General features: G+C 35.7%; 1 long non-coding RNA gene across 1 annotated transcript; it reads right to left on the bottom strand.

Annotated features, from left to right (window-relative positions):
- Window positions 1–463: 463 nt before the first annotated feature.
- LOC125965485 (uncharacterized) lies at window positions 464–5,908 on the bottom strand. The gene is made up of 3 exons (XR_007479394.1): window positions 5,393–5,908; window positions 2,373–2,562; window positions 464–744 (listed from the first exon to the last, which is right to left on the bottom strand). It is a non-coding gene; the product is annotated as an uncharacterized LOC125965485 (long non-coding RNA).
- Between the last annotated feature and the right edge of the window lie 4,445 nt (window positions 5,909–10,353).

Here is a 10,353-nt window from a genome sequence, read left to right as displayed (position 1 = left end):
TTTGAAAGAGATAATGAACGAAAATTCTCCAGAAATTGAAAAAAATTACTGAGTTCTCAGATCGATATGCCACACTACGATGCAAACAGGTTATAAAGGAAAGGAAAGAAAAGAAAAGCCCCACAGCTAGGCACAACATATTAACAGTGCAAACATTAAAGATGAAGAAGTCTTAAATGTATTTCTTTAGTAAGAGGACAATTGTACATAGAATGAAGAAGATGAACATGAGGAGAACATTTTAAAGAAAAAAAAGTACCTTGAGGGCTTCCCTGGTGGCGCAGTGGTTGAGAGTCCGCCTGCCGATGCAGGGGACACGGGTTCGTGCCCTGGTCCGGGAAGATCCCACATGCCGCGGAGCGGCTGGGCCCGTGAGCCATGGCCGCGGAGTCTGCGCGTCCGGAGCCTGTGCTCCACAACAGGAGAGGCCACAACAGTGAGAGGCCCGCGTACCACAAAAAAAAACAAAAAAAGGCATGTTTCATTTTTAACTAGGTAACTTACCTCTTGGGAGTATGATATTGATGATATTTTTAGTCTATACACTGATATTACTTTCCTTTGAGCTATAAGTAGCAGCTGATTAGGGACATGTTGATCTGATTCATCATTTGAACATCCTTCTGGGTCATACATAAACATAAAACAGACAACTTAGATTTGCTAAAGTAATTTAAAAGGCTCACATCATCATAGAGGTCTAGAGGAAGAAACCTGGATGCTATTCCAAAAGGTCTCACTTTGCTGAAGGAGAGAAAAAAAAAAGAAAACAATTATATACATGTATGTATATATTCTATTACATAAAATATTCTGATTCTACGTACACCTGCAACTGCACTTAAATTTCCTTTCACTCATTCATTCAGGGACATCATCATGTCAAGAGAGATTTAAACTTCAGTAATAGAAAAAATAAATAAAAACTTTCTCAATCTTAAATGGAAGGAAGATGCAATCAAGTAAATGTTTATTTTCCAAAGGGCCCAAATGTAAAAATATTGATCACGATTCCTACAGGCAACACAGTGGGATTTTTGTCATATAGAAGACTTTTTCTTGTTCCACAAACTAGGAGGTCTAATAGTTTCTTTCTGAGAGGAGGGAACACAGGAAGGTGCTACCTGTCAAGTCTTCTATAAGCCTGGGTAATGTAAGATGATGACTTCACTTCTGCTGTTTTTTAAAAAAAGAAAAAAATGCCTTATAAGTAGATTCTCAGTCCATCTTTATGAATTTGGGATTCATAAGGGAAGAGGATGTTTTTTCCTTAACTAAGGAATGTTTTTTTCAGAGAAGAGAATGTTTTTTCCTTAAGGAAGAATTCATTGTTTACAGGCTCTGGTACTCTATCTAAAGAACATAGGGGCTCTCTCTCCTTCAACTTCTCCCTAATTGCCATTCAGCAGCTATTAAACTTCTGTACAGTTCCTATCCATGCAACTGCCCTTTCTGCTTACTTGCAGCTATTTTATGTTACTTACACATAAGGATTTTACAATACAACTAAAAAAAATAATTGGCATACAGAAATAACTGGTTAAGATCTGTTTGGGATAGAGGGGGAATATAGCTTTTATTAAAATGTTTTAAATGGCTAGATGAATGTTTCTGAGTTTAATAGTATCCAATGAAGCTTATTATCTAGAATAAATTGTTTCTTAAAAGTTAAGAACTATAAAATATGTGGGAAATTGATATAACTTTTTAATTCATAGGATAAATACGTTTAATAAGTAGAATATCAACCTTTAAAAAATTTAAGTCTATAACTACATAAACTGCAGAAAAGATGTCATTAAGAAAAATAAAAGCCACATAAATTTTTATTCTACAAGAATTAAAGTAGTTAATTTTAAGTTATTATTTCTGACCCCTGCCTGCTTCTTTTATTACAAGAAACAGTAAAAATACTTTTTTTTTTTAAAGCTAATGGTTGTGAAATAGATTTTAGGGGCAATGTGATCCAAACCACCATTTAAAAAGTGATAAAACTATGAGATCATCACATGAGTTGAATTGCCTAACGTCTCAGAGGTCGGTGGTAGCAAAGTTGAAGCTAGATCTGGTTACCTTTTAATCAAGTGTTTTGTCCATATCACCACCTAGACTCCCCCTCAAATGTGTTTGCTTTTCAACCACTTTTGTCATGTGAATGTCACTCAAAAGAAACAGAGTTGACAGCAAGTTTCTTTGTTGGTTTTAAAACATCTAAATATATACATCAGGCAAGAAAGACTTGCTTATGCTACCGTAACAAACCACAGAAACTTCTCAGTGGCTTAAAGGCCAAAGTCTATTTCTTGCTCTTTGCCACATGCCCATGGCCGGTTGTCTAGGGACCTCTGCTCTGTGTTATCCTCTGTGCTTACCTTGAGGGAGGTCCCATCTCTGAGCTTCATAATTACTGAGGGAAGAAAACTGGAATGCGGCAGACAGTGCTTTATGCTTTATGCTTTTGTCCAGCAGTGACATGTGACATTATGATCACACTTCACTGCCAAATCCCATCTCACGGCCACCCAAATATCAGAAGGCAGAAAGGGAAATCTTCCTATGTGCCTAGAAAGAGAGAAAATTATTTGGTGAGCAGCATTAATGACTAATGTGTGTGTGTGTGTGTGTGTGTGTGTGTGTGTGTGTGTGTGTGTGTGTGTGTAAAACAGCTATCTATTCTTTTGAGCTTTGCAGGCAAAATATTCACTTCCTCATACATTCACTGAATAATGAATATTCATATATCTGCAAAAATGCTACCAGAAGACAGAAGGCTAATGAAATTTGATATCTGATTACACCTACCTGCTTCGTGAAATATATTACTAAACAGATTTTTAAATGGATAACATATAAGACAAAAAAACTAGAATTTAAAACCAGTTTTAAAAATCCCATTATGTAAAAGAATGAAATTAGAACACTCCCTTACACCATACACAAAAAATAAACTCAAAATGGATTAAAGACCTAAATGTAAGGCCGGATACTATAAAACTCTTAGAGGAAAACATAGGCAGAACCTCTCTGACATAAACTGCAGCATGATCTTTTTGGATCCACCTCCTAGAGTAATGAAAATAAAAACAAAAATAAACAAATGGGATCTATTAAACTTAAAAGTTTTGCAGAGCAAAGAAAGCCATAAACAACAAAAGACAACACAGAATGGGAGAAAATATTTGCAAATGAATTGACTGACAAGGGATTAATCTCCAAAATATACAAACAACTCAAGCAGCTCAATATAAAAAAAACAAACAACCCAATCAAAAAAATGGGTGGAAGATCTAAATAGACATTTCTCCAAAGAAGACATGCAGATGGCCAAGAAGCACAAGAAAAGATGCTCAACATCACTAATTAGAGAAATGCAAATCAAAACTACAATGAGATATCACCTCACACCAGTCAGAATGGCCATCATCAAAAAGTCTACAGACAATAAATGCTGGAGAGGGTGTGGAGAAAAGGGAACCCTCTTGCACTGTTGCTGGGAATGTAAATTGGTACAACCACTATGGAAAACAGTATGGAGTTTCCTCAAAAAATTAAAAATAGAATTACCGTATGACCCAGCAATCCCACTACTGGACGTATGTCCTGAGAAACCATAATTCAAAAAGAGTCATGTACCAAAACGTTCATTGCAGCTCTATTTACAATAGCCAGGACATGGAAGCAACCTAAATGTCCACCGACAGAGGCATGGATAAAGAAGATGTGGCACATATACAATGGAATATTACTCAGCCATAAAAAAGAATGAAATAATGCCATTTACCGCAACAATGGATGGACCTAGAGATTGTCATACTGAATGAAGTAAGTCAGACAGAGAAAGACAAATATCATATGATATTGCTTATATGTGGGATCTTTAAAAATGGTACAACTTATTTGCAAAACAGAAACAGAGTCATAGATGTAAAAAACAAACATGGTTACCAGGGGGAAAGGGAGTGGAGGGATAAATTGGGAGATTGGGATTGACATATACACACTACTATATGTAAAATAGATAACTAATAAGGACCTACTGTATAGCACTGGGAACTCTACTCAATACTCTGTAATGACCTATATGGGAAAAGAATCTAAAAAAGAGTGGGTATATGTATATCAGATTAACTTTGCTGTACAGCAGAAACTAACACAATATTGTAAATCAACTATAATCCAATAAAAAAATTTTTTAAATAAAATAAAAATGTTGAATTAAAAAAACATTATGATTTGAAGATTCAATTTCTTCAGAAATACACTTATTTATTTATTAGACAAACACTTTGCAGACAAATGCTACCTTTCCCCTCAATTCAGTTTTACCCAGTTTAATAATGAAGTAGGGCAGAAAATTTATGCCATAGGTATTTTTTCTGTTTTATTGAAAAATCACCATGGTTTGAGGGAAGTACCTAGAGAAAGAATGAAATAACCTTGGTGTAGAGAAGATCTAAACATCTGAATGGGAATATCATTAAAAATACTAAATGCTTTTAGGGGAAAGAAAGTTAGAAGGCAAATAAAATGCTCCTGCATTGCTTAAACTGTATGTGCTATGTTAGCTCATTTAAGCATTTACTTTTCTTTTCAGGTGCTGTGCAGCTTATACAGGGTTAATATAGGAGAACAGTTGCCTGCACAAAGAATAAAAATGTTATGACAATTTTAAGAATGTAATTTACCCAAAGTCTTAAAAGCCAACTAATTGAAGCTTTGATGGGGCAGGAAAAATTCTGAGTCAGAAACACTTGGTTTTAGATTGGGATGGACATATATACACTAATATGTATAAAATAGATAACTAATAAGAACCTGCTGTATAAAAAATAAATAAAATAAAATTCAAAAAAAAAAAGAAACACTTAGGTTTAAATTTTAGCCTTTCCATTTTTAGCTGTGTAGTAAGTCATGTAATCTCTCCGGCACTGTTTCCTTTTCTGTGAACTGGGGATACCTTTATCTCCGTCACAGGACTGTTGAAAGGATCCTTCATTCATTTGTTAAGCAAAATATTTAATAAGCTGCTCCACAGGCCACCCACTTTGCTGGGCATTAGGGATAAATTAAGCACAAAGCAGGCAAGAGAGAAGCTAAATCCAGGGATAATAAAAATAAGCATACATTGATAAAGAAGTAAGTAAGTAGGGTAATCAGAGTGAGACTTACTGGGGAGGCCACTTTAGAGGGGATGGTCAGAGAAAGGTCTCTCTGGGGTTGGGAGGATGAGATGAGACAACCTAGCAAAGAACTTGGGGTTAAGGCTGGCGGGACAGTGGACATAGAATTGCAGTGGTGGGAGGCTGACTCAAAGAGATGGTGCATAAAAAGCACCCACAGAACATCTCACACTTCTGCATCACCATTTCCCTACCCACTGCCACCTACTTACACTCTTGTAGTCACTCTGCTTTGCAGACAAACACTTGATTGGACGTGTGGTAACAGTTGCAGTGAGTTTCAACGGCAGGAAATCTAGTGAGTAAAATAGCAACCAATAAAAGCCTTTAGAAAAATTCATTATTAGTATTAATATAATAATTTAAGTATAGCTGCCTAAGATATTTTCAGAGGAGAAAAAAAGTAATTTTGAATAGAGTTTCTTAGGCATGTGTAATCTTACAATAGGTCACCAATTCTAAAATACTCAAAAACAAGTTGATGTTTTCCTTTCTACAATTTAATTAATAGGTTAATTGTACTGTATTAAATTTATAGCAAAATAAATATTCTAACAATATATTCCTTTTAGTCTAAATAACATTCAAATTCAGTTACTTGATCTCAGAGGGTGGTAGCCAAAGTTGCTTAATTATCTAGGATGAGCTGAACAAATATCTTGCTTATAACAGTTTTCATCTGAATGCCCCTTGAGGTGTTTGTGTATTTTTCATGTCTCGTTACCTTTACTGAAAAAATTGCTCTGAGGAAAACAGGCCAGCCAAATAAAACAGACCATCCAAATAAAATTGTCTTTGAAAGATGCAATGACAAAGCTCCACCACTAAGCTCCATCTAACACTTTGATCATGTATTCCTGTCAATTACCAGGCAACTGTCTCCTGACTCCACCCACCTAAAATGCAAACTTATGAGAAAAAACATGTATTAAAGACAAGACATATTCCAACTACTATCCTAGTGTTTAGATTAAAGCAAATTCTAAGTCACTGTCAAGCAGAATTGTCCCTTCACCTTTGAGCTGAAAGCCTTGTGAACAATGGACAAATCTTAATTCCATGTTATGAATCCTTGAAAGATCTAGAGGAGACCAAACTCGAGTATCCAAGTGCCCATCATTAAATGATGACACTTTTATTAACCACGAATAATCATGATGGGATAAAATGTGAAATGCACTAAAGCGCTATAATACTAAGCTAAATTCCTATTTTCTAAAGTATAATAAAATTTTTTTCTTTTATATTTCCCCCAAAAGTTATTGTTCAGAGATCCTGCCTGCATTCATCTCCCCTAGTAGACAGAGTTGATAGTGTCAGAGCATAAGAATTTATGTTTAAATTGTCATTACACCACTTACTGTGAATATTATATATCATGTATACATATATATGTTTGTATATATACTATAAATAGACACCTTTCAAATATATCCTGTTTAGTAAAGCTCTCAAAATAATCTTGTCATATCTTCTTTGCTCTACTTTTGAAAGTAAAAATGTTAACATCCTGGGCTTCCCTGGTGGCGCAGTGGTTGAGAGTCCGCCTGCAGATGCAGGGGACACGGGTTTGTGCCCTGGTCCGGGAAGATCCCACGTTCAGCGGAGCAGCTGGGCCCATGAGCCATGGCCGCTGAGCCTGCGCGTCTGGAGCCTGTGCTCCGCAACGGGTGAGGCCACAGCAGTGAGAGGCCCGCGTACCGCAAAAAAAAAAAAAAAAAAAAGTAACATCCTTCCTTCACAATGTGAAAAATGGTTCCGGATGTATGAGGGGATGGGGAAGAGGAAGGATAAAAGAATGATTTAGGTTTCCTATCGCATCAGCCTTCCATTCATTCACTGCTCAGTTTTTCCGCAGCTCTCCTGAAATTAGATTTACTTTAACTTTAAACAGAATGTTCGAATTACTTGGAAACTAAGATGGAGGTGTTTTCACAGTGGACCACTCAGGTTCCAACTAATGATGACAGTGGAAGCCTGGTTCATCTATTCCTTGTCATTTGTCCAGAAGCCTAAAAGGAAACAGGTTTCCTTTCAGTCCCATCTACCACAGCTACATATTAGGAAATAATGTGTCAAAATAATGGCTTGGAGACACTGTGAAATCCTACAGTGCCTCCCAAAACATCCAAGAAAGAGGTAAGTTTTTTTTAAAACAAATATATTTTGTGGACTCCTAATACTTTGAAAATTGAAAACAATATCTGGAGTTATAGTTGAGCATGAGATTGAAAGATGGTATCAAGACAACTATTCGAGAGAAAGCAGCATTTTCCACATATACTCATTATATCAGGGATAGTTTTAGTTTTCAAAAATGGTGAGTCTGCTTGTAATTAGAACATAAAGGATGACTCAATGGCAATTTAAGTTTCTATACAAAGACAACATTAACTGGCCGGGGATCTCTCCTATCAAAAGCCAAATCTTTGCTGTTAAAGTTTTCAGATATTTTCTAACATACAGTATAAAATTTTTTGCATATCTTTTTAAAATAAAAATGTGTTAATTTTTCACAACCAAAGCCACACATAAGGAATTTCCTGACTAAAAATAAAGATAAAAACATGTCTTTCTCTGAATATACATACTCATTGTAGAAATTTTAGAAAATGGAAAAGTATGAAGGAGAAAATAAAAATCATCTATATTTTCACTATCCAAAGATCACTGCTCTTAATATTCTGATACATTTTGTTTCAGTTTTAAAAACTTTTTGTTTAGAAAAAATTTTAGAAGGATAGAAAAGTTGTAAATACAGCACAGAGAGTTAACTTATTTTCTTCACACAGCTTCCCTTAATGTTAATTCCTTGCATAACTGTAGTACAATTACCAAAACTAAGAAATCAGCATTGGTATAATACTATTACCTAAGTCACAGACTTTATTAAAACTTCTCCAGTTTTTATTAATGTCCTTTTGCTGTTTCTAGGATCCTGCTTAGGATCTCATGTTGCATTTAGTTGTCATGTCTCTGACATGTGATGAAATTGACTTCTGAAGTGGCCTTGTCAGTTATTTTGTAGAGTGTCCATCAGTTTGGTTTTGTTTGATGTTTTCTCATGATTAGATTGAGGTTATGTATTTTTGGTGAGAATACTGGAGATGTGATGTGTCCCTCTCCATGTATCATATCAGGGAATATATGATGTCAACATATCATAGGTTATGTTAACCTTGATCACTTTGTAAAACTGGTGTCTGCCCAGTTTCTCCATTCTACAGTTACTATCTTCTCCTTTGTAATTTATAAATATTTTGGAAGAGGTACTGGATTCTCTTCTTCCATAGTATGGACCATCTTTCATCCCACATGTGAAGTTTTGACATCTATGGCATCCATAACTGCAAGTAGCCCAGGACTTTTTTTTTTTTTTTTTGATATCTGTTAACTATATTTCAGATATCTCTGTAACCAAATGATTCAATGATCCTTGAAAGCGGAATGAAAAGAATCTCAAATTTTCCCACTCTTTTGTGGGCTCTTGATACTATTTAATTTGAGAGCCAACTTTTCATTTTTGAAGTTGAAAAGGCTGAAGAACTTAGCCCATTTACATCATCAAAAAATAAATGAAATTGAGAAGATAAGGCCGTCTTGAGGCAGTACAATAATAGTCTTCCCACTGAAATATACAATTGTCTTCATAAAATGGTCAAGGGCAGATGGGAGAAGGAAAAAAGATAAGGATGATGCCGTCTGATGCCACTTTTTTTCTAAGGCAAGGGTTGAAGATTTTTCAAGTAAAATAGGAATATTCAATTTAACCTCCACGCAGGGATTATTTCAGTGTAGCAGGAGGTGGTTTTCTACCCATCTGAAAACTCTTCTCAGCCAGACCATCAAAGATTGGAGCCAGAGATGTAAGCAGAAGTGGGGCAGAAAGAGCACACATGTGAATCAATCAGCCTGGATTTGAATCAACCATCCATCAATTACCAGCTAAGTGACTTCAAGGAAGTCACTTAATCTTTCTGGCTCTCTATTTCCCCACCTGTAAAGTAACACATACCTCACAGGTTGTTATTAGGATCAAATAAAAAATTTGTGTTGAAAGGCCTGGCACGTAATAGGCTTTCTATAAATACTAATTGAATTAGAAAACAACCTTGGGTCAACATGTTCTGCCTTTAAGCCAACACCGGTGATAGCACTTTGTGTATATTGGTTTTGTTGCCTGTCTACTTAGGCATTGTCGTGGACATTATAACACAGGAGAAACAAACTTCGTCTCTGACAGATGGGAGCTCACATTCTAGAGCTAACAGTTCACACTCAATCACATATGGACAGGATGATACACTAATGTCTACAGCAGAATTATGGCCAAAGACTTGATGTTGAGTGTCTGTCATTCTCTGGGTAGGAAGAAATACAACCATAGGCTGGTGCCTCAAATAAAGCCCTATTTTAAGAAAAGCGAAGCCTCTTTCAGGAATTTTCTCAAGACTGCTTTTCTTTTTTTTTTTTTTTAATTCCAATTGGACTCTAAAAAAATTTTTTGCAGCTGCTAAAAAGGGCTGCAAAATCTCTTTAAAAAATTTATTTAATAAAGCATTTTCCTGCTTCTTTAAAAGAAAGCTTACTTCATGGAAAGTTACTATATAAATAAAGCTTTCTTAGTTAAATCTCATTAGCAACCAACCCATATCATTAATAAAATTTCCTATTTGTTGCCTTAACCTAAAATAGGGTAATTCTATAATTTATTATCCAGACTGAGACACTGGGCACTGACAGTGGGCTTCATTAATAATTACACTGGGACCATAAAGCATGTTTAGCGATGGTCTTGGGAAAACCTGGACAGAAGTTCACTCTAACTTTCCAGAAAGATTGACTAGCCTGATCACTGGTGTCTAAGAGAACTGGTGCACGAGGGTCCTACAGAAGGGAGTAGGCTGTTTAGATTCAGCAGAAGCGTTTTATGATTCTTTTTCCCCCTGAATTAGAAGATTTGCATGTAATTTAATTTTAGCATTAAGAAAAACTCTGTATACCTAAATTGTCCCCAAATTTCAAAGGAGGAATAGATTTCCTGTATTGATGTTCTGGACTTTGATTTAGTGTTTGCTGCTGCCTTAGAGACAGCATGTTAATTTTGTGATTATTAGATTTGAACCTCATTGTATGGTACCCCCCCACTCCCCCCGCCAAAGGGACACATTTT

Source organism: Orcinus orca, chromosome 9 (assembly GCF_937001465.1).
Source record: "Orcinus orca chromosome 9, mOrcOrc1.1, whole genome shotgun sequence".
Lineage (NCBI taxonomy): Eukaryota > Metazoa > Chordata > Mammalia > Artiodactyla > Delphinidae > Orcinus > Orcinus orca.
The sequence above is the reverse complement of the archived record's forward strand: the minus strand, read 5'-3'. Positions and strand labels throughout refer to the sequence as shown.